We start from the raw sequence: 25383 nt of genomic DNA, 5'->3' as shown, positions 1-25383 counted from the left end.
GAGGGGAACTATGATGACAGTGATGAGTTCCATATGTCTCAAGTCCTTTCCAGATGTGCCCTCTGGCTCAACTTGGCGGGAGCTGGTGCCATCTGGTAGACAAGCTTGGAGACTGTGAGTAGTGGGCCAGCCTTCCAGGTCCAGTGTCCTCCCTACCTCTGGAATAACTGGAAAGTCCCTGATCCCAGATTGGAAGTGGATACTTCCTGTAGGAAGAGGAAAGGTCCAATAGCCCCTCATTCAAAACCAGATAGGTAAGTGAAAAGCAAGCTGGACATTGAGGCCAAATAAAATTTTGCTTTTTGGAATGACTGGTTAAGTTGGAAAAACAAATAAACCTGTGCAAGAAGCTAAATTAATCTAAAAAGTGGTCTAATGTTTCTTTTGTTAAAAAAAAAAAAAAAAGATAGCCAGGCGTGGTGGCAGGCACCTGGCTATCTTTTCATCCCAGCTACTCAGGAGACTGAGGCAGGAAAATCACTTGAACCTGGGAGGTGGAGGTTGCAGTGAGCCAAAAGATGACACCACTGCACTCCAGCCTGGGCTACAGAGCAAAACTATTCAAAAAAAAAAAAAATCTATGGTGTTTTTCCTCTGTGGATTTAAACTGAGAATATGGAGCTGACAATCCCTTTCTTTATTTAGATTTCCCCCTAGGATTTTGTGTGGCAGGGGAATACCAGTCTAGGTCAATGACCTGGGGAATTGTTTTGGAGTCACTCCTGGTATTTGTTGCAGGGCCTAGGCAATCATGGAGCAGCTACAGCTGCCTTTAACAGAGAGCAGTATAGATCAACCCTGCAGTTGTAATGTGACTGCAACCCCATTTGGGGAGAGGGGACTTGTTGTAGTCAACCTGCAGGTCACTAGGTCCATACTTTGTTTAGCTTTTAAACTGTCTTTGTACCATGGCTTGGCACTTGAGTTTCTTGGGTCTCTTTCTTGTGTTCTGGAATTCAGTATACCATCTTGTTCTGTTTTATGATTAATCTTTCTGAGAGGCCTACAAAACAGACACATCACAGTAGGAAAATTAAAAGCAAACACTGATTTACAAACAGTTCACAAAAAAGTCAGAGGATACAGAAATTCCCTTTGTCCATGATATATATTTGTTTCCCTCATGACATGGCTCCTCATTTTACCATCAGAGGGTACAAAAGCATCTTCTTAGCTCCAAGATACCTAACAGTTACAGTATACTTGACCAACTGACCAGCTTCAATGGACCCTGCTTTCCTTTGAGTTCTTTACTTTTAGTTCTCCATTGTAGTAATAGCCAACATTTAAAGAGGTCTTTACTGCTCGAAAATGCTTTTACATACATTGACAATGAGGCCCTCACAATTCCTTTGGAGCAGGTTGAACAGAATATTATTAGGTGCCCCTGTAAAGAGTGGATCACAGGATGGTTTCACCATCATTTTTGTGGATCTGGGAGATTAGGGATCAGGTCAGTTTGTTGTGGTTGTTGATCATGTGTTCTTTTACCAATAAAATGAAGTACAGAAAGGGACAAAAATGAGGAAAGAAAGAAGAGGAGGAGAAATTGGGAAAGAAGAAGACAGGTCATTGTGTTAAAATAACAAGTAAAACGTTTAACAACTGGAAGCTCCAATCGGTTGGACTGAGTGCTGCAGGAGGCTGACAAGGTGGTTCCTTTTCTTTCTTTTCTTTTTTTTTTTTGATCTATCTCAAGCCCACAAATGGCCCAAGTACATCGTTGGAGCTCTCAATTCAAAATCTGCTGCATGAACTGATTAATAGAGATGACTTAACAGTGCTTCCTTCTGGATGGAGCAATTTTAGCATTTTTATACGTGCAGGTCCCGCTCACCTGCCCTTTTCAAAAAATAATTGGTAACAAATAAAACATTCAAACAATCTAATTTTCTCTTGCCTAGACAACTTCAAACAGCATTAGGAATCATATTTTTCACCAAATTGATTAAATCTACCATATTATAATTTACTGAACTAATTGTTTTTCCAAACCAAAAGCAGACAGGCCCCTTGCCCTATGCACAGTAACTATGGCAAAAACTAACTAGTGGTTTTGTCCTCATGTATTCCTGACTTTTTTTTTTTTTTAATAGGAGATTGTGCCTGGGAAATTGCCACTGCCTTGGAAAATCCCAACTCGTTACTTTCTGTATTATTTTCACTTTGACATTTGTTTGCTACCTTTAATGTTGCTGTTTTATTTATTTATTTTTTTCGACTCAAGAATATATGGCTTAACTCACGGACTAAATTGAAAATTCCTCAAGAATAATAGGACTGAATTGTGTCTCCCCAACCTCCCCCCAAAAATTCATATGGTAAAGCTTAATATGGTTTGGATTTGTGCCCCCACCCAAATCTCGTGTCAAATTGTAATCTCCAATGTTGGAGGAGGGGCCTGGTGGAAGGCAATTGAATCTTGGGAGCAGATTTCCCCATTGCTGTTCTCATGATAGTGAATGAGTTTTCATGAGATTTGGTTGTTTAAAAGTGTGTAGCACCTCCCCCTTCTCTCTCTTTCTTCCGCTTCTGCCACGTAGGATGTGCCTGCTTCCCCTTCACCTTCTGCCATGATTCTAAGTTTCCTGAGAACTCCTCAGCCATGCTACCTGCACAGGCTGTGGAACTGTGAGACAATTATTACACCTCTTTTCTTTATAAATTATCCAGTCTCAGGTATTTCTTTATAGCAGTGCTAGAAGGGACTAATACAAAGCTCTAACCTCTGATTCTTCAGAATATGACTGTATTTGGAGATTGGGCCTTTGGAGGCAATTGAGTTAAAATGAGGCCATTGGGGTTGGCCATAGTCCAATCTGACTGGTGTCTTCATAAGAAGAGGAAATCTGCACACACAAAGAAACACCAGGGATGCGCACACACAGAGGAAAGACCATGTGAGGACACAGTAAGAAGGCAGCCATTGGCTGGACACGGTGGCTCACGCCTGTAATCCCAGCACTTCGGGAGGCCGAGGCAGGTGGATCATTTGAGTTCAGGAAATCCAGACCAGCCTGACCAACATGGTGAGCCCCCATCTCTACTAAAAATACAAAAAACAGCTGGGTGTGGTGGCGCATGCCTCTAGTCCTAGGCAGGAAAATTGCTTGAACTTGGGAGGCGGAGGTTGCAGTGAGCTGAGATTGCATCATTGCACTCCAGCCTGGGAGACAGAGCAAGACCCTGTCTCAAAATAATAATAATAATAATAATAATAATAAAATTAAAAATAAATAAATAAAAGAAAAAAGAAAAAAGAAAAAAAGGCAGCCATCCACAAGTCAAGGAGAAAGCCCTCAGGAGAAACCAAATCTGTGACACCTTGATTTGATCTTGGACTTCTAGGTTTCAGAACTGTGAGACAATAAAATTTATTGTTTAACCCACCTAGTCTGTGGTATTTTTGTTACAGCAGCCCTAGCAAATGAATATAGATAATGACATTTTATACTTCTCCAACATATCCTTGACCCATCATGCTTTATAACATGCTCAACGCCCAGCTTAGACAACATTTGACACCAGTTGCATTTATTTTTTATCTTTTATGTATTTAAAAAATCTATTAATGAGACAATAGTTAATGTAATTGACTTTTTTTTTTTTTGAGACAGAGTCTTGCCCTGTTGCCCAGGCTAGAGTGCAGTGGCATGATCTCAGCTCACTGCAACCTCTCCCTCCTGGGTTCAAGCGATTCTTGTGCCTCAGCCTCCCGAGTAGCTGTGATTATAGGCACGCACCACCGTGCCCAGCTGATTTTTGTATTTTTAGTAGAGATGGGATCTTACCATGTTGGCCAGGCTGGTCTCAAACTCCTGACCTCAAGAGATCCACTTGCCTCGGGCTCCCGAAGTGCTGGGATTACAGGTGTGAGCCACTGTGCCTGGCTGCAATCACTTCATTGTTTATTTTGGTTTGTTGGCAAATAGCTCTCTGTCTTTATTAATGATTTAATCATTTGTTTGAATAGTAATATATGTCCATGGTAAATATTTTAGATAGTATGAAAGATTATATGATGAAAGGTAAGTGCCCTGCCTCCCTCAGTTCCCTCTTTCCTTCCCTAGTGGTAACCATTATTACTGGCGTATTGTCTATCTTTCCAGATACAGCTTCGCTTAAAAACAGATATATGTGTGTGCATGTGTCTAGTATATGTATCTATAGTATAGATATAGAACATATTTTGGCTGGGCACTGTGGCTCATGTCTGTAATCCCAATCCTTTGAGAGGCCCAGGCAGGTAGATCACTTGAGGCCAGGAGTTCGAGACCAGCCTGGCCAACATGGCAAAACCCTGCCTCTACTGAAAATATAAAACTTAGTCAGGTATGGTGGCATGTGCCTGTAGTTTCAGCTACTTGGTAGGCTGAGGCACAAGAGTCCCTTGAACCTGGGAGATGGAGGTTGCAGTGAGCTGAGATCATGCCACTGCACTCTAGCCTGGGCAACAGGGCAAGACTCACCTGCCTGGGTGACACAGTGACACTGTCTAAAAAAGAAAATTTTTTAAAATGCAAATATATAGTTTATGTAAATCTCTCTATAAATGCACATATAAATATGCATCCCCTTCTCTCATTTTTTTATTCTGTTTTTAAATTATGACAGCATAATAGGCACGTTTCTACTTTTTAAAGAGAACTAACAGTATATCATGGGAATTGTTCCATATGGGACATACAAACACATATTGTTCTTTGTAATTTTGGGGTTGCATTTATTTTAAGTGCATGGTCCTCCCTACTTCCTCTACCCTAACACACACTCACATGGAGAACAAGCAGGAAATACAAATACAAATAAAGAGGTTTATTCTTGCTGCTACTTCTCAATAGAAGTATTTGAGTGACAAATTTAACCAGATGATCAAGCTAGAAGCATTAAACAAGAGGACACAACTTTTAGACAGTACAAATGAGCAGGAATATTGCAGCGAGACTTTCTCTGACTGACCCCACATGTTTCTAGTCACTATACTAACTGCAGGCACACCAGCAATCATATTTACAGCCCAGTTCGGCCCTAAATTCATTGTGCAATTACTTTTGTACCAAGAAAATGGAAATAACTAAAAAAGAAACAGACATAAATCTACCACACTTGAAAATCAAGGTTTTTTTTCTTATTCCCTATTAGTTACTGCTTGCTTGTACACGTACTTTGATCATTTTAATTACAAATCAGAACAATTATGTATTCTGCTTTTGTCTCTTAAAGTGAATCATAAACATTGCTATTTGTTACTATGCTTACTTAATAACTTTATGTGCTTGCATAATAGTCCATATAGTCACTGGATTGTTTCCTCTAATTTTTAAAAATAAAAACTGTACTATCTGAGCTATAGTTAAAAATAATAACTTATAAGAGGCTAGGTGCAGTGACTCACACCTATAATCTCAGCACTTTGGGAGGCTGAGGTGGGTGGATCGCCTGAGGTCAGGAGTTTGAGACCAACCTGGCCAACATGGTGAAACCCCGTCTCTACTAAAAATGTAAAAATTAGACAGGTGTGGCGGCGTGCACCTGTAGTCCCAGCTAATTGAGAGGCTGAGGCAGGAGAATCACTTGAACCTGGTAGGCAGAGACTGCAGTGAGCCTAGATCGTGCCACTGCACTCCAGCCTGGACGACAGAGCAAAATTACAACTCAAAAAAAAAAAAAAAAAAAAGAAAAAGAAAAAGAAAAAAAATTACAAAAAAATTAATCTGACATATATTTAATAATACACATGTTATTGAGCTACATGGTAATTAACTATAAAATGGAAAGCATTGCCTATAAAAAATTATAACTAACATTCTCTATACCCTGTGAAATCAAAACTTTCTAGGAGAGACGCTGTAAAGAGGAATCTGTTCAGATGCCCTCCTGAAAAAGGAATAGACTTTTCTATACCTTTACGGAAATGAGCCTGCAATTTTTTTCTCCATTCCTGTAGCTGAAACTCTGCTTGCACAGAGGTAGAAGGAGCACAGTGGCATGCCTCAATCAGATTGGGCTAATCAGGTTGATTTTCTAACAACTAGCCAAAAGTATCAATGACTAATGGCCTTCTTTAATTAATTAACTTAATCAGCAAATATTTATTGAGCATTTATTATGTGCTGGATGTGACATACATAGGGAAAAAATAACCAAGACCTCTGCTCCCTTAGAGTTTATAATCTAGACAAGGTGTAGCATAGTAATCAAATAAGCAATAAATAAAATAATTACAATTTTTAGTAAGTATTAAGAAAGAATCAGGGCAATATCACAGATAGCAATGAAGATGGGAAATTCTTTACATAGCGAATGAGAGGAAGCTTCTCTGTAAGAGTAAGTCACGTTGACACTGAAACTTGATGGAGAGGAAAGAGTCAGCCACACAAAGAGCAGGGGAAATAGGGGCCAGCAGGAGCAAAGGCTCTGAGGCATGGTGTCTGCTTGGGAAGACTAAGACCACAGGGACTGTGGTGCAGGGGGCAGCAGGAAATGTGACCTGGGTGCGGTGGAGAGGAGGGCATGGATCTTATCATGCATGGCCCAGGACACCACAGTGGGAGCCTGAATTTCACTCAAGGTACAGTGCAAAGCCAGGTAAAAGTCTTAAGCGAGAGAATGATGTAATTCAAATCATGTTTTAAAAAGAACTTTTGGCCACTGCGTGGACGACAGATTAGAGGAGGGCAAGAATGGAAGTTGCAGGAGTAATTAGAAGGTTGTTGGTGTTGCTGCACGAGAAGGGACCGTGGCTGGAATCTGAGTGGTGGCAGTGGAAGTGGAGACTAATCACGGGTATGGGGGCTGGAGCTGCTGGCTGAAAGGACTGTGAAGAATGAGAGAAAAGCAAGCTGCCAATCATGACTCCCAGGTTTCCAGGTAAGCTCCACATTTAGAAGTGAGAGGCAGGAAAGCAAGAGGTCTCTCCTGGATATTTAAGTTGGAGATGCCTTGTGGGACATCTGAGTGGAGTTATCCGCATGGCAGTGAGATACAGGAGTCTCAGGTTGATATTGTCAGCCTGGCAATATTCAAAGCCCAAGGACTGGATGAGACTCAAGGAGAGTTTGTAGTTGGGGAAAAGAAGGAGCCCAGGACTGAGTCAGTAACTGCCCAGAGATGTGCAATCATGACCAGAAGCAAATCCCCAACTGGTGGAAAGTCAAGCTCTCTGAGGATTTGCAGTGCATGTTTTTACTATTAAATAATCCCTCAGTAGTCAGAGAAACTATCCAGAGAAATTATTTTCTTTCAGGTCTTTCTGTTTCTCTCTGCCTACCTCTCCGAGTTCTGGTATCACCTAACCCTTAGGGATCATCCTACAGGGAAAACAGGGGGAAATGTGGGTAAGATTTTTCACGCTCTGTAACCATGTAGGCTGTCACCTTAAGTGGTTCTTTGATCAAGGGAAGCCCATCAGGTCTCAATCAATCCAAGATATGACATGTTTGCTTTGGAAAAGAAAGCAATCCAATGTTTAAAATCTCTCCAATTGGAAAATGAAACAGAATATTTCCAGGCTCCCAAGCATGCATATGCCCAGAAATACCCTACTAATGTTGCATTTTCCTCTGCTTTGAAGAAATTAGGTAGATTTATTTCCCAGGATCACCTTTAGTTTGAGGCACTGCATCTGTAAAGGCTCAGTGTATGCCATATTGTGAATGACCATAAAAAAGGCAGGAGGCCCTGTAAATTAGGGTTACAGGTTTTGTATTGGCATAGGAAACCCAAATTCTACATTTAAGGCACTACCTCCACATGACCAAATAACAATAGACTGAAATATGTGTTAAATAATGGATAAAGCTCGCTCTTCTGGAAAGATTGATTTTAAGGACAAGGACTAGAGGATGTTATGAATTCAGTGGGAAAAGACACTGTTTAATCTTTTCTGAAAAATGTTTGATGAGACAAACACACGTTATTTTCTCGTTATGCCTCCTCTCCATCTAACATTTTGTACCTGATTTATGTGAAGTACTGTTTCAATGCACTGTTTGTGATTTCAGTGAATTGAGGCAAAAACTCTTTTTCCTAGAATATCAAGATTCATAGATTTTTGGGTCAGAAGAGGTTTTGAGAGAATTCAGGGCATCTTATTTTCTGAAAATGAAAAGAGAGAGATAAGGGACCTGGCCAAAATTACACCACGATTAGAGAGATGGGCCTGCCATCCAAGACTCATGCATGATTGACAACACTGCTTTTCCTGCTGTTTGAATTCAAGCTGGTAGAAACCTGCTACTGATCTGATGAAGTAGAATTTTAGTTTTTTGGTTAACTGCTCATTTCATACAAGGTTGAACTTTATTCTTAAAAAAACTAATCATATTAAAAATGTTGGGGGTCCAGAAACAGCAGCTTATGCCTGTAATCCCAGCACTTTGGGAGGCTAAGGTATGAGGGTTGCTTGAGGCCAGTAGTTCAAGACCAGCCTGGGCAGCATAAAGAAACCTTGTCTCTATAAAAAATAATAATAATAATAAAATTGTTTTGAAACATAGGAAAAAGAAAAAATAATATGCATATAATCACTGTTAGCATTTTAATGTATTTCCTTCTAGATTTTCTTTTCTGTGCATATTTAAACATAATGATTATTTAGTGTATACTTAATTTTCATGTTTTCCATTAATATAAGCATTTCTAATGGATGCAGAATATTCTTGCAAATGAATATGCTATAATTTATTGAATCTTTCTGTGGTTGTTGGGCATTTAGGATGATTCCAATTATTTGCTATTATACATATCAATGTTATATGATATATAAACATCTTATGACATATAGCTTTTTTGATCGATTATACCCTTAATATGGAACTTCAGAAATAGAATTAGAGAGTCATGGATTTTACTACTAAAATTGCCACAGGGTCAGTCCAGTTCAATATATCTGCTCCCAAAGCAGGCACTACAACATTAAATAATAACATTAAAAATATGTGCCAGTTTCCTCATTGAAAATGGCACTTGTTTGAGTGCCATTTCTTTTAGGGCTCAGTTCACTCTTTCTACCGTAACCTTTTTAGCTTTTTAAATTGCTTATCGTTCCCTGAACACAACAGCCTAGTTCACAGATCTTGTTTACAGTTCTCTTTTGCTATAATTGGAACGCTTTGTGGATGAGGTCTGTGTTCTACTAATCTACATATTTTCAGGATCTTGTGTGGTGCTTGGCACACAGTGGTTGCTTAATAAGTATCTAACAAATGAATGAATAAATGAACAAGCAAATAAAGTTGAACATTCCCCCCACGTTTGTTTAGTAACTGTGATTTCTTTCTTTATTTTATTTTACTTTTTTCAAGACAGAGTCTCACTCTGTCGCCCAGGCCAGGCTGGAGTGCAGCAGTGCAATCTCGGCTCACTGCAACCTCCGTCTCCTGGATTGAAGTGATTCTCCTGCGTCAGCCTCCTGAGTAGCTGGGATTACAGGTGTGCACCACCACTCCCGGCTAATTTTTGTATTTTTATTAGAGACAGGGTTTTACCATGTTGGCCAGGCTGGTCTCAAACACCCAACCTCAGGTGATCTGCCCACCTCAGCCTCCCAAAGCATTGAGATGACAGGCGTAAGCCACTGTGCTGGGCAGTAACTGTGATTTCTGGATGCATGATTTGGTTTATGTCCTTTGTCCATCTACTTATTGGTATCAGATTTTTATTAGTTTTTATCAGTGTTTGAATATAAGAGGATATTTACACTTCACTTGTCACATCTGGACTAATAATTCTTTCTAGTCTATAGTTTGCTTATTATTTTCTGTGGGTCTGATATTAAAGGAGAGAAATAAAGGGCAGAAGTTAGACTAATAAAAGTGTCATCTACTGCATTTTCTCTATGACAGAAGGTGGGGAGCAATGAATGTGCGCGTGCAGAGAGAAATGAGTTCTGTGAAAATTAGACAGTTTGGTTACTCTATTTAAACAGACCGCATGGGGTTGTTCATGTGAAAAGAAATGTGTTGACCACATTTCAGGCCCCTCTGAAGCTGAAAAGGTCAACCAGCCCCTGTACGCGGAGAAAGAGAAATTCCACTCATCCGTACAGAGAGGTAGGTTTCAATTAAAAACCACACCGAGTGTGGCTGAGTAATTTCTTAATGTATTCCATTTATAAAATGAGAAGTGAAAAACACTCATTAGTAATTCTTGAATCCTTGGTGAATCAGCACTGTCCACAGAAAACAAACATACCACTCCACTTACACTGAAAGGAGAACAAAAACACACCTGTCTTTTTTTCTTTCGTTTTTCAGAACTGCTTTTCATGTTTTGAAAAAATATATAAAAAATGGTATCATCACATTGTCCCTCTGGGTCTGTTGTCACATTTGCAAACTTTAATATATTTCTGGTTAATATTTTATAAAGTGGATGCGCTCATAAAACACAAGTTGTCAGGAGCCTTCAGGATAATATCAGCCCCCTCTGGTCACCTCGGGTGGAAGCCGAAGCCACATGGCTGGAAATAAAGAAGTTCCATTCCCCAAAATTCGTGGACTCATTCTTTGGCAGGAGATTCACAGGCAAAAAGCCAAAACCAAAACCTCAAAACAACCATTTTCCCTGCTGGAATAAAGCTTCTTGAGGCTAGGGGTTCATAACGGACACATCAACGTGCCCCCAGAACAGGTCCAGCACCGAGGAGGTGGTTCTGAACACACGTTCGAAAGAAGAATAAATGACTGGGGCAGCCCTGTCATGAACTGTGAGCTGGATATTTCCCATGTGCACCCCCAGGCCCACTCTCCACCCTCAACCTGCTGCTCTCCACCCTGGGCTGACCCCACAGGCCACATCAATGGGATACCTTGACCTCTGGCTTATCAGGTAACTTCAGCCTATGAGGAGTCCCAGAGGAGTCTGGAGGGAAGAAGCAGAGTGAGGCTGGGGTATTTATTCTTTTGACTTCCTCCCTGTGGAATGGCCTCCAGTGGGGCTTTCCAGAGGTCACAGCTCCTGCCAAGTAGACCCTCTCCTAGTGATCCTCTCTTTCCCGGTTCTTGTAACACTCTGACCTTCATCCTAGGAGTACTGTGCTATCCCATACTCTGCCTACACCTTCATCAATGTCCCTTTATTATGCTCTCCTTGAATTGCCCTACTTTCAACATGCCATCTATTTTTTTTTTCCTGGAACATGACCAATACAGACATTGATAGAGATATCCACATTGGTTTAATGGCTGTACCCTAAAGTTAAACCTGCAATCTGCTGAACAAGCTGTGTACCCCAAAGTTTGAGGTGCCTTTTCCTAATGCTTACCCAGGAGAGATTAGGCTGGTGCCACCTTCGGCTGAATGTATGTATATGAGCCTCAACTTTAAACTAAGTTGAAAAGAACTAAGTTAAAAAAAAATCCGAGGGGCTGGGCACGGTGGCTCACGCCTGTAATCCCAGCACTTTGGGAGGTTAAGGTGGGCAGATCACGGGTTCAGGAGTCTGAGACCAGCCTGGCCAGCATGGTGAAACCCTGTCTCTACTAAAAATACAAAAATGAGCTGGGCGTTGTGGTGCGCACCTGTAATTCCAGCCATTCAGGAGGCTGAGGCAGGAGAATCTCTTGAACCTGGGAGGTAGAGGTTGCAGTGAGCTGAGACTGTGCCATTGCACTCCAGGTTGGGTGACGGAGCAAGACTCCACCTCAAAAAAAAGAAAAGAAAAGAAAAAAAGAGTCTGAGAGATTCATTTTCTCTTCTTCACCCCCTCTGTGAGTTGTGGCTTTTGCCTGCAGCCTGAGCAAGTCATCTCCAACCAAGCTGAAGTCACAGAAGCAGTAACAAAGGGGACTCCAATTGCTCTCCAAGGACTGACTACTTTGGCTGATCCTACAGAAGCAGAAAGACCACAAACCAAAGACATCAGTCTCTCTGGTCATTTGGTGATTTGTGGCTGTTTTTACCTGTTATTTTGGTTGTGTTTTCATTCAACTCACTGGAGTGTTGTGTGATACAGGACCAGCTGCATATCTGCAGAACCTGTTTTCATTTATGTCTTTAGCATAGATGATAGAAATGAATTTAAAGGACAAAGCACACCTCAGTGCAATAAAACCATCCACCCTATCTCATTTCCTCTCCCTTCTGGGATGTGAGACCCAGTCCTGTGGGGTGTGTTTAGAGTCTCAGCTTCTTTATTGTTCAAATTTCCTTGCCAACCATTGCTGGTGATTTTAACTGACTTCACAACTTCTGCCTCAGTACTCGGAATGCTGTCCAGTAAAGATACTGCGAATTGCACATAGAAAAGCATGTGTCACTCCGTTCAATGTTTCTGTCTTCAATGAGCGAGGGTGTGTTGCGTATGGTGAGTAAAGGAGACGTTCACCTTTCCTCATCCACATAAAGGAATTGACAATTACCTGGGTTACTAGACCAGGCTAAGTCCTCTAAATCTGACTTGATTGTTCAGTTCACATATTGCTTCCCATTTTTCTCTTCCCTGTGTATTCAGAAACTTATCTAATCCTGACTACTAAGCTCTTTGTGCAGCATGAGCTTTCCCCTATAATGCTAAACTCAAGCTGATTTTAGATCAGAATCCAACAGATCCTTGCAGCAGTGCTCAATGCAATGAAATCTCCATCTGCAGACAGTCCTTGCTGCTGAAAGAGACTGGCTAGATTTGAGCAGCAATAATTAATTTCAAATGAATTTCCCATCTCCAGGCGTTTGCATCTCACTAATTATTTTCAAGGTAAATTGATTTTGCTTGGCAGTATCTTCTACCCCCACCTTGCAATAAGCAATTTAACAAGAAATTGCTGACCTATAATTGCTCTACCCAACCATGAATTCCTAATCCTTCTGCAATTTATAGTTATGTAGTCTTTGAGCTGCAACTGAGTTTTCCACCAGCGTAATAATCACTTCCTTTATTTTTACCTATAACAAGCAGCTGGATTAGTGCAGTGCATGGGAGAGCTCCAGCTAGTCACTGAAAATTACAGAATATCAATAGCTATTGATGTGGGTGGCAACATATTACAAAATGGAACTGTAGATCATTTGAGGAAAATATTTTGATGAAATTCATCCATCTGGGTGATGTGCTGAATCTTAAACCAGAAAGAAAGAACATCAAATCAAACCAAAAAGGTTATTTTTTCCTTTGAATGGACAGATAGCAACATTTTAAAATGCTAAATAAAGTAGCCCTGAGCTTCTGAGGGTGCCCCTCAGGGACTATTGTCTGAACTGCCAATCAAGTCACTTGGATTTCTGCCCTCAATGCTTCTTTCCATTCCCAGTTTTCATTCAAATGTTCAGCAGTGATAAATAGAGAGTTGTTTGTCTTTTATTTCAAACGCCTTCCTTATAATATCAGAGCTATGTTAGCACCATTTACAAATCAGTCTAGCAGGATGGCTTCATGTCATCACAATTTTATGGCAGTCAGTGATATCCAGACTATCTCTAGAGTTTTGATTTATTTCCATTTGGCTCTAAATTAGGTTATTTCTCCTTCGAAGGTTACCAAGTGCTTTAGAAACTGATGCCCTGATGCCTCTTACTCCCATGTGTGAGAGAAATGCCTCCAGGGTCAGGATGAAGAGCTCACCACCCGGCAAGAGAGAAGACGAGCAACTTAAGCAGTGCCCAGCCTTTAAGAAGGGTCTCCCACAGTGAGGTTGGAGTTCTGAGGAAGGAGAGGGGAGAGCTGACTTCGGCTGGACTCCAGCAGTTCTCAACCAGGGGCAATTTTGTCCTCCAGGGCACACTTGCCAATGTCTGGAGACATTTTTGGTTCACGCAACTTTGGGGAGGAGTGCTAGGCACAAAGTGAGGGAGGCCACACACTGGGGATGGCAGACGGACACTTAATTTCCTCCCTCGCCAGCTCTTGCTCATCTCCCTATGTGCAAATGTTCCCATCATCCAAGGTCTGGGTCACGCACATCCTCTCCACACCCTCCTCTTCCACTGCCAACCTCCTACCCTGTTTGTGTAGCTTGGTGTTTCTCAGCTGGACACTACTGACATTTTGGACTGGCTGTCTCGGTTGTAGGTGCTGGAGGGGGATCCTCTGTATCGTAGGATGTTTACAGCTCTCCTGACCTCTGTAAGCAACTCCTCATTTTGAACCCGACTTTCCTCATCTATTAAGTGAGTTCATCATTCAGACAGCAAATATCCATTGAAACTCTATTATGTCCTAGGAGCTGTCTTAGGCATTGGGGACACCAGAGTGAACAAGAAAATGTCTCCACTTACAGCAAGTTTACATTCTGCTGGGGGTTACAAATAATAAACACACAAGGCAATGAAAAATTAATAGTAGGCAGAGAAAAGGGCTATGAACAATAAAGCAAGTTTGAGATGGAGAGTTTCAGAACCTGCTCTTCTAGCCAGGAGCACCAGGGAGGGCCATTCTGAGAAGGTGACATTTTAGTACTCCGAAATGGAACAAGCCATGGAACAGCTTTCTTCAGTTCCAAAGTTCCTTTTTTTCTGCCTCTGTTCACATAATTGCTCAGCTTGCACTTACCCCCTTCCTTGTCACTTGTTTTGCCTGACTTCAGCCTCCCCACAGGGGGCCCAGCTTTGATTTCTCTGCTCTTTCTTGACCTCTGGTCCCTTGAATTCTTCGGTTGGAGCACCTTCCCAACAGGCATTCCCAGTCTTCACTGTGATCTCCGTCCAGCTGCTAGCCCTGAGTCCACAGGCCCTGTTTGCAATTATGGGGCAGCCAATGTATTTCTTGGGCCCACTGATTAATAGACTGTTAGTAATGAGGAGAACTCTGTATAGTTTGTACACACACACACGCGCACACACACACACATTTTTTCCTGATTCTGTAACACATGAATGGCAAATACTAGGAACAGTTACCATTAGTCAATTCTCTTTCTCATAACTATGTCAGATCAGATACTCATAATTGATGATCATGACTGTCCTTCCATCCAATGGTAATTGCCATGTAAGATGAAACCCTGGCTCAAAGGTGCCGTGTATTGCCTTAAAAAGTAGCTTGAAATAGATACATGCTGCCAGGGCAGTTTACCAGGAATAGAGAAACTTTCCATCTACAGTCAGAGGGCCAGGCCTCAGCTTCACTGCTATAAGAAAATTGGAAATTTATCTCCTACCACATATAGTTTTAATTACCAAGCTAATTACTAAGAAATTTGCACATCATTCTGTAGTAAAAACAGGAAGTCATCATAGTTTTCTGATGGGTAAAAAACATGAGTAGAGCTGTTTTTCGGGAAGATTGATCTTGCAACCACATGTAGGATGAATGGCTGAGGTGTGGCAAAGAGAACGCCTCAGATAATGTGTGCAGACTTGGAGAGGAATCCAGGGCAGGAGGTCCCAGACTGCCTCTCTCTGGTCTTGGGCCAGGCAAATTGTGGGACTGAGCAAAAGTTTCTATATTCCAAAGGACTCTGAATTTGGCTCTTTTTGTACAAGTCCAAGGTCCACAACATTGGAAGAAGAAGCAGGGCTTCCTTGGAGACCAAATTGATCACCACACAGCATATGCAGCAGTCTAAATGGAAATGGGCCTGCTACCAGGAATTAATTACCATCTAATTTGCATAACCTGTTGATTAATGGTGCTCATGGCCAAAAGTCCAGGCTAAAGCTCCTCCACTGAGAGCTGATGATGCTTGTCCACTTGCTTTGGGAAAACACAAGCCCAAGGTTAGAAGTGCTTTAATAAGCCCAGACCACCCAAGTCAGTGCAACAAGGGAAGAGGTCAGGATATTTCTCACCCTCCATCCTCCATCTCCCACCCCAGGCGCCCACTCTCAGAAGATGTCCGGAATGTGGCCAACCACTGGAGTGCAAACTGTTATTTATTCATGAGGCTGACAGCACATTTCAACTAAACAGCAATTTATCAAGTATTTTGGTGTAAAAAGGAAATATATTTACTATAGATAATTAAAGATTCTAAAATCCAGTAGCACTCCATGGAGTACACTAATTATAATCAAACCCATTTGTAATGAAGGAAAGGGAAATGAATAAGCACAAATCTGTGGCATATTGGAGCCTCAGGAGTAACTTCATTGCTATTAACTGACAGACAACATTTGAAGCCAAACGTAGCAGATGTCTGCATAGAGAAATAAGGGACTTGGAGATGTTGTGTTGATGAGCTGGCATCTTATCCCTCTGCTAAATTAGATTTGGGCCTTCTCCTAAAGACCTAAGGTCCCGGTCTACAGAGGAGTGTAACTGTCACCTGATCTTAGCTTAGTGATTATAGTTTCTTCCTGTTTTCATAAGAAAGGCTTCAGTTTTAATGGGGGTGAAATGTGGAAATGCCTGGGTATTAACTGGACACCAAGCTCTATGGAAAATGAAGCCACTTGGAGTACCATGATGGCCCAGGCTGGATTCATTGTGGGCCACATCCAAGCAGTGGGTCTGAACTGGAGAGAAGTTTAAAGATTTTCCTGGGGAAAGTGGCTGAGTCTGGATAACATGAGTGATTGATGGAGGCAGATAAGAGTTTTCCCAGAACCAATGGGTCTTCCAGGGTTGGATCACAGCATGCAGAACCCAACAATGCCAGTACCTTCTCCTAGAACCAGTGTTGGACCAGGTAGTAATGATTTAAATCTCAACGGAGGCTTGAAAATGATGGGGCAAGATTGAGTTTTGTTGTAGGAGAGAGTGAAACCCAGAATGTGGGAATGTTGTGGGGTGACGGAGTTAGTTTTATAGCTAAGATCATGCTTGTGCCATTCTTGAACATTCTGAGATGTCATCTTCTCCATTCATTTCAGAATTACTCTGCATTGTATTACCAGCCAATACTTCCTGCTCCTTCTCATTTATTCATGAATAAATTCCACCATGGGAGATTCCAAGGACAGTATTTATTAGAAAAATTTTTATTATCAGAAGCCGATATAATAGTCACAGGGATGAGACTTAGACATGGATTCCTTGACCATGGCCCAGTGATAGGGCCTCCTCTCTCTTTCTCACCCTGCTGTGACAGAGACAACTACTTTACCAGGACCTATGTGTTGCTGTTGGCAGTAACTACATTAATAAACTGTTAGTGATGAGGAGAATGCTGTATAGTTTGTGATTATGTACACACACACACTTTTTTTCTTGATTCTATAATGTATGAATGTCAAATACTAGGAACAGTTGTCGTCAATCAATTCCCTTTTTCATAACTGTGTCAGATCAGATATTCATAACTAATTATCATGACTGTCCTACCATCCAGTGATAATTGCCATGGAAGATGAAACCCTGGCTTAAAGGTGCCATGTATTGCCTTAAAATATAGCTTGAAATAGACATATGCTGCCGGAGCAGTTTAGCAGGAAAGGAGAAATTTCCCATCTGCAGTCAGAGGGCCAGGCCTTAGCTTCACTGCCATAAAAAAATTGGAAATTTTTCTCCTATTACATATAATTTTAAGTAAGTTAATTACTAAGAAATTAGCCCATCATTCTGTAGTAAAAACAGGAAGTCATCATAGTTTTTTGATGGGTAAGTAACATGATTAGAGCTGTTCTTCAGTAAGACTGGTCTTGCAACTACATGTAGGTTGAATGGCTGAGGTGTGGCAGAGAGAATACCTTAGATAAGGTGTGCAGACTTGGAGAGGGCTCCAGGGTAGGAGGTCCCAGACTGCCTCTCTCTGGTCTTGGGCCAGGCAAGCTGTAGGACTGAGCAAAAGTTTTTTTTATTCCAAAGGACTCTGAATTTGGCTCTCTTTGCACAAGTCCAATGCCCACAACATTGTGAGCTCCCCCTCTCCTACACACATGGCCCACCTGTAGGGGGCTTACACCTGTGCTGAGACCACACCCTTGCCTTCCCTTCACAGCTGCAGCACCAACCAACCCAGAGCAGAAGGGTCTAGGAGACCACAGCTTCCCCTTTGTGCCTGGCTGATTTTAGTGAAAGATGCTTTGTGTGTTCATTGAGGCATCACTGTGTCATCTCTGCACAAAGCGGTTTCCTATGTGAGATGAACCCTTTCTTTGATGCCTTCCCCTGCCCTTTCTGACAATACATTGACTGTGGCAAGCCATTTGAAACCTCCTCCAGGGAGACAACGTGCCTTGGAGCCTGTGACCCAGTTGTGGCTGGGGGTCGGGGACCCAGGCCCTTGGAAGCCAGGCCACAGTGAGACCTCAGGATGGTCCCACAGTGCTGCTAGAGTTCCCCTTGTACTCATCAGGCTCCTTGCTTAGACACGACTTTGAGTGCAAAATGGAGCTGGCCGATCGGCAGAGAGTTTGAAGCTTCTCATGGTGTTTACATTAGTTTGTCTAAACAGACCCAGAAAAAAAATTGCTTCTGTGCTTAACAAATGAGAAAAAGAAAGACAACAAAGGAGAGCTGATCCCCAAAGAATGTAAGATAGAGTCCCAGCACTGGGGCCTGCACTTCAGCTGTTAGGAAACCCTAGCTCCATTCCTTATCATGAGAGGGTGGAGACCAGAGCCTGACTCCCCAAGCCCTTTCTCTTCTCCTGGCTCCAAAATGGTCCAAGCTGATGAGGGACAGTACATAAAATGGTGTTCTGGCAGACAAGTTCTCTTAACTGGAAGGGGCATATTTAGAAAATGGAAAAGAGACAATGGCTGACTCAGCAGGACCCCTGCCCGGAACCACACTGGCACCAGCCCAAGGCTGTGTCCAGTCAACGCCCCCAGAAAGTTCTGTCAGACCTCTGGTGGAGAAACAAAGTGCCACATCACACAAAGGGTGTCGCTCTCTCAGGAGGCTGGAGGAATGAATGTGCAGATTTCTCAGGGAGGCTGTGGTGTTGTTGAACTCACGCACACAGCAGAGCACAGCTGCCCGGAGAGGCTTATTCTGTGGGGTTTGAGTTGAGGTGTGCCGACACCACAGGTGAAGCTTGTGGAGGTGGATGCCGCCTGGATAGCTCATGGCCCTCTACAGAGCTTGTGGCTGCACTCAGCCACCTCCTGCCTGGACTAACTCTCTTGCTATTGCTGCTTAGCAAATGAGTCTTGGCTACAAGCGCGTGTTGAGCTTGAGCCATCTTGAGTCTGCAAGGGCCCTCGGGCTGCAAATTGACATTCTCTCCTACAGGCTCCTGCTCCCATCCATTCCTGCCTCCCTTTTCCTCTTCCCCTTGTCTTCTGTCTTCACCTTAATGGTATTCTATCCCCCTCGCCCATTTTCCCTCCTCTTCTGAATTGACCCCTTCCCTCTTTCTAGAACTTAATAAGTATTTTGGAAAACATTTTTTTGTATGTGCATGCCAAGAATAAGGAGGACTGGGACTCAGGAGCAGCTCTGTCATTTAGCCAGCTGAATCACCTTGGACAAGCCACCTGGACCCCAGTCTGCCACATGGTCTATGTGTTTACTTAAGCTTTTGAATGAGTAATAATGTGGCACCAACAGTTAAAAGTTGTTTTTTTTTTTTAAATGGAGTTCCATTCTGTGGCCCAGGCTGGAGTGCAGTGGTGCCATCTCGGCTCACAGCAACCTCAGCCTCCTGGGCTCAAGTGATTCTCCTGCCTCAGGCTCCTGGGTAGCTGGGACTACAGGCGCACACCACCATGCCCAGCTAATTTTTTGCATTTTTAGTAGAGATAGGGTTTCACCATGTTAGCCAGGATGGTCTGGATCTCCTGACCTTGTGATCTGCCTGCCTCAGCCTCCCAAAGTGTTAGGATTACAGGCGTGAGCCACCGTGCCCAGTCCAGTTAGAAGTTTTATAGTGAAAATTCTACCTCTCATCCCCAGCCATGCAGTTCCCTTCTCTGTAGGCAAACAAGATCAAAGTCCTACCTGTTATAAACAAACACAGACACACACACACACACACACACACACACACACACACTCTTAGCCTTTTTCTCCATTTTCACACAAATAGTAGCATACCATAGGCACAGCTCAGCACCTTGTGTTCTTCATGTAAGGTATCTCAGAGATCTTTCCATATCAGCACATGGAGAGCTACCTCAGTCTTCCTTACAGGTGCTTAGTATTCCATTGAACATCGGTCCTCTCCTGATGGATACTGAAGCTGCTTCCAGTGTTTTACTATGCTGCCGTGCTGCAGTGAATAACCTTGCTTATACATCATTATGCCTGTGTTTGAGCAGATCTGTGGCATAAAGTCCACAAAGTAGAATTTCCAGGTCGGACAGAATGAAAGAGATAGCATAGATGAGCACATACTAATTTGGATGTGCAACCTCAGAGAAGGTACTTGACATTTCTGGGTCTCATTTTCTTTTTTGTAGTGGAGAGGGGTTGCCCTGAACGACCTGCAGGTCCTTTCCACCTTGGAAGTCCCTGGGATTCAGAACCTCCCGCCTGTGAGGAGTTTGGCAAGTTTGGCAAAGATCACTGCTCTGGCCCTTGCGATCTGCCCATGAACACAGTGTATCTGTGTCCAGGCCGCCACAGCCAGCTGGGAGCCAAAATTTATTCTGTACACAGCCAACAGAGCAGAACTTGAAGAGCCAAGTCCAAGGGCCAGGCCTGACCTCATTTGTCCTTAAGTGGCATTTCTCTTCTGTTTTGACCTCTTTAAAGGTAGCTGCTTTTGCAGGCTCTGTGGAAATCAGAGGCAGCATGGAGGTATTTTGCTTCAATTTACAGAACTGAGGAAAATGAATGAGCTAAATATACCTAAGATGAGTGGAATGAAGCATTAGCCAGAACGCTGGGGGTATGAGGACTCAAATTAATAGAAAATTTACCAGAAGATTATTCAACAATGCAATCAACCAACCATGCAGGTTTTGTTTGTGTGTTGACTAAGAACAAGCCTGTTTGATGGTTTTGCCCTCTATGAATGTTGAAATTGTGTGCTAGTAAGCTGTTTTAAGATAACCACAGCCAACATAAGGACTTTCTGCATGCACTCTGATGCTCACTGTTATCATTGATCAGATTTGGGAATCATAGAATATTTGGCTTGAAAGAGCTGTAGGGATCACTAAAGCAAGCCTCTCACTTGTGTACAGAAGAGGAGATGGAAACCAGAAGTGGGGAAGTGCACCAGGGCTGTGGTGTTGTGGGGGAAAGGACCCTGTAAACAGACCCAGCTCCCAGGATGGGTGAGGTGGCAGGACGTGCATTAAGCAGGTGGAAGAAGGCATCTGGAAGGCAGTGCAACAGGCGTGCACTCCCCAGTAGCACAGCTGGTATTCATGAGGGGCCCAGCAGTGCGTGGAAGGTGGAATTGTAAGCCCAGAAGCAGGCAGGATTCAGAGATCAGGCAAAAGCTTAAGGAACCTCTAATAAAAGCTTAAGGAACCTCTAATAAAGGGAGAAGGATTAATGAGGACTCCAATCTTAGAAGGCCCATGTGTCTCTGGGCAGGTTGCTGAGACACTGATGTGGTTTGGCTGTGTCCCCACCCAAATCTCATCTTGAATTGTTACACTTCTTGTGTGAAGTGATACAATTCAATCACTTGTGATAGTGAGTTCTCATGAGATCTGATGGTTTTATAAGGGGGGGCTTTTCTCCCTTTACATGGCACTTCTCCTTCCTGCCATGATGTGAAGAAGGACATACTTGCTTCCCTTTCTGCCATAATTGTAAGTTTCCTGAGGGCTCCCAGCCATGCTGAACTGTGAGTCATTTAAACCTCTTTCCTCTAAAAATTACCCAGTCTTCGGTATGACTTTATTAGCAGCATGAGAACAGGCTAATAAAGACACAAACACAAGCACAAGGGCAGGCAAGGGCCAAGATTGGATTCTAGGACTGAGGAACACTGTGGGTACAGAGCAGAAGTGCAGCTGCCAGAATGGGGACCCAAGCAAGGGTGATCTTATTTTGAGCAGTACCTCCTTGTGTCACCCAGTCTTGGTTTTAGAGACTTGGAAAGTAAGCCTGTAAATGGAAACAGGCCAGCCAGAGAGGGGAAAAGGGAACTGGGAAGCAGGCCAGGCTCCAGTCACCAGGTGGTTCTAATTGCCACCTAGATAAATCCCACTCAAGTCCTTCCCTCCTCCCTCTACAGCTTCACCGCTGTGCTTGTTCAGGCTCCCAGCTTCAGCTTTACCTCCTCCTGAAAGCCATCCCTCTTTCCCAGTAAAGGCCTGGTTCCTACAGTTCCTAAATCCCAGGAGTTCTCAACTTTGACTGTGTCCAAATGGATAATTTTTTTTTTTTTTTTTATACTTTAAGTTTCGGGATACATGTGCAGAATGTGCAGGTTTGGTACACAGATATACATGTGCCATAGTAGTTTGCTGCACCTATCAATTTTTCATCTAAGTTTTAAGTCCCGCATGCATTAGGTATTTGTCCTAATGCTCTTCTTCCCCTTCCCCCTCCCAGTCCCTGGCAGGCCCCATTGTGTGTTGTTCTCCTCCCTATGTCCATGGGTTCTCATTTTTCAACTCCCACTTATGAGTGAGAACATGCGGTATTTGGTTTTCTGTTCCTGTGTTAGTTTGCTGAGAATGATGGCTTCCAGCTTCATCCTTGTCTCTGCAAAGGACATGATCTCATTCTTTTTTATGGCTGTGTAGTATTCCATGGTGTATATGTGCCACATATTCTTTATCCAGTCTATCATTGATGGGCATTTGTGTTGGTTCCAAGTTTTTGCTATTATAAGTAGTGCTGCAATAAACATATGTGTGTGTGTGTCTTTATAGTAGAATGATTTATAATCCTTTGGGTATATACTCATTAAAGGAATTGCTGGGTCAAATGGTATTTCTGGTTCTAGATCCTTGACAATTCACCACACGGTCTTCCACAATGGTTGAACTAATTTACATTCCCACCAGCAGTGTAAAAGCGTCCCTCTTTCTCTATAGCCTTGCCAGCATCTGTTGTTTCCTGACTTTTTAATAATCACCATTCTGACTGGCATGAGATGGTATCTCATTGTGGTTTTGATTTGCATTTCTCTAATGACCAGTGATGATGAGCTTTTTTTCATGTTTGTTGGCTGCATAAATGTCTTTTTTTTTTTTTATTGTACTTTAAGTTCTAGGGTACATGTGCACAATGTGCAGGTTTGTTACATATGTATACATGTGCCATGTGCTGTGCTGCACCCATTAATAAATGTCTTCTTTTGAGAAGTGTCTGTTCATATCTTTGGCCACTCTTTGATGGGGTTGTTTGTTTGTTTCTTGTAAATTTGTTTAAGAAATTTACAAGATTGTAAATGTAGATTGTGGATATCAGATCTTTGTCAGATGGGTAGATTGCAAAGTTTTTCTCCTATTCTGTAGGTTGCCTGTTCACTCTGCAGATAGTTTCTTTTGCTGTGCAGAAGCTCCTTTGTTTAGTTAGATTCCATTTGTCAATTTTGGCTTTTGTTGCAATTGCTTTTGGTGTTTTATTCATGAAATCTTTGCCCATGCCTATGTCCTGAATGGTATTGTCTAGGTTTTCTTCTAGCGTTTTTATAATTTCAGGTTTTACATTTAAGTCTTTAATCCATCTTGAGTTAATTTTTGGATAAGGTGTAAGGAAGGGATCCAGTTTCAGTTTTCTACATATGAGTAGACAGTTTTCCCAGCACCATTTATTAAACAGGGAATCCTTTCTCTGTTCGTGTTTCTGTCAGGTCTGTCAAAGATTAGATGGTATAGATGTGTGGTGTTATTTCTGAGGCCTCTGTTCTGTTCCATTGGTCTATATATCTGTTTTGGTACCAGTACCATGCTGTTTTGGTTACTGTAGCCTTGTAGTATGGTTTGAAGTCAGGTAACATAATGCCTCCAGCTTTGTTCTTTTTGCTTAGGATGGTCTTGGTTATATGGGCTCTTTTTTTTGTTCCATATGAAATTAAAAGTAGTTTCTTTTTTTTTAATTCTGTGAAGAAAGTCAATGGTAGCTTGATGGGATTCCCAGTGATGGGAATAGCATTGAATCTATAAATTACTTTGGGCAATATGGCCATTTTCATTGATTCTTCCTATCCAGGAGCATGGAATGTTTTTCCATTTGTTTGTGTCCTCTCTTATTTCCTTGAGCAGTGGTTTGTAGTTCTCCTTGAAGAAGTCCTTCACATCTTTTGTAAGTTGTATTCTTAGGTATTTTATTCTCTTTGTAGCAACTGTGAATGGGAGTTCATTCATGATTTGGTTCTCTGCTTGTCTATTGTTGGTGTATAGAAATTCTTATAATTTTTACACATTGATTTTGTATCTTGAGACTTTGTTGAAGTTGCTTATCAGCTTAAAGAGTTTTTGGGCTGAGACACTGGGGTTTTCTAAATACACAATCATGTCATCTGCAAACACAGATGATTTGACTTCCTCTCTTCCTATTTGAATATGCATTGTTTCTTTCTCTTGCCTGATTGCCCTGGCCAGAACTTCCAATACTATGTTGAATAGGAGTGGTGAGAGACAGCATTCCTGTCTTGCACTGGTTTTCAAAGGGAATACTTCCAGTTTTTGCCCATCCAGTGTAATATTGGCTATGGGTTTGTCATAAATAGCTCTTATTATTTTGAGATACGTTCCATCAATACCTAGTTTATTGAGAGTTTTTAGCATGAAGGGATGTTGAATTTTATCAAAGGCCTTTTCTACATCTATTGAGATAATCGTGTGGTTTTTTGTTTGTTTGTTTGTTTGTTTTTGAGATGGAGTCTCGCTCTGTTGCCCAGGCTGGAGTGCAGTGGTGCTATCTGGGCTCACTGCAGGCTCCACCCCCTGGGTTCATGCCATTCTCCTGCCTCAGCCTCCCGAGTAGCTGGGACTACAGGCACCCACCACCTCGCCCAGCTAATTTTTTTTTTTTTTTTTGTATTTTTAGTGGAGACGTGGTTTCACCGTGTTAGCCAGGATGGTCTTGATCTCCTGACCTTGTGATCCGCCTGCCTTGGCCTCCCAAAGTGCTGGGATTACAGGCGTGAGCCACCACACCCGGCCAATCATGTGGTTTTTGTCATTGGTTCTGTTTATGTGATGCATTACATTTATTAATTTGCATATGTTGGACCAGCCTTGCATCCCAGGGATGAAGCCGACTTGATCATGGTGGATAAGCTTTTTAATGTACTGCTGGATTCAGTTTGCCAGTATTTTATTGAGGATTTTCACATCAATGTTCATCAGGGATATTGGCCTGAAATTTTCTTTTTTTGTTGTGTCTGTGCCAGGCTTTGGTATCAGGATGATGATGGCCTCATAAGATGAGTTAGGGAGGAGTCCCTCTTTTTCTATTGTTTGGAATAGTTTCAGAAGGAATGGTACCAGCTCCTCTTTGTACCTCTGGTCAAATTCAGCCATGAATCCATCTGGTTCTGGGCTTTTTTGGTTGGTCAGCTATTAATTAGTGCCTCAATTTCAGAACTTGTTATTGGTGTATTCAGGAATTTGACTTCTTCCTGGTTTAGTTTTTGGAGGGTGTATGTGTTCAGGAATTCATCCATTTCTTTTATATTTTCTAGTTTATTTGCACAGAGGTGT

Source organism: Theropithecus gelada, chromosome 2, assembly GCF_003255815.1.
Source record: "Theropithecus gelada isolate Dixy chromosome 2, Tgel_1.0, whole genome shotgun sequence".
Lineage (NCBI taxonomy): Eukaryota > Metazoa > Chordata > Mammalia > Primates > Cercopithecidae > Theropithecus > Theropithecus gelada.
The sequence above is the reverse complement of the archived record's forward strand: the minus strand, read 5'-3'. Positions refer to the sequence as shown.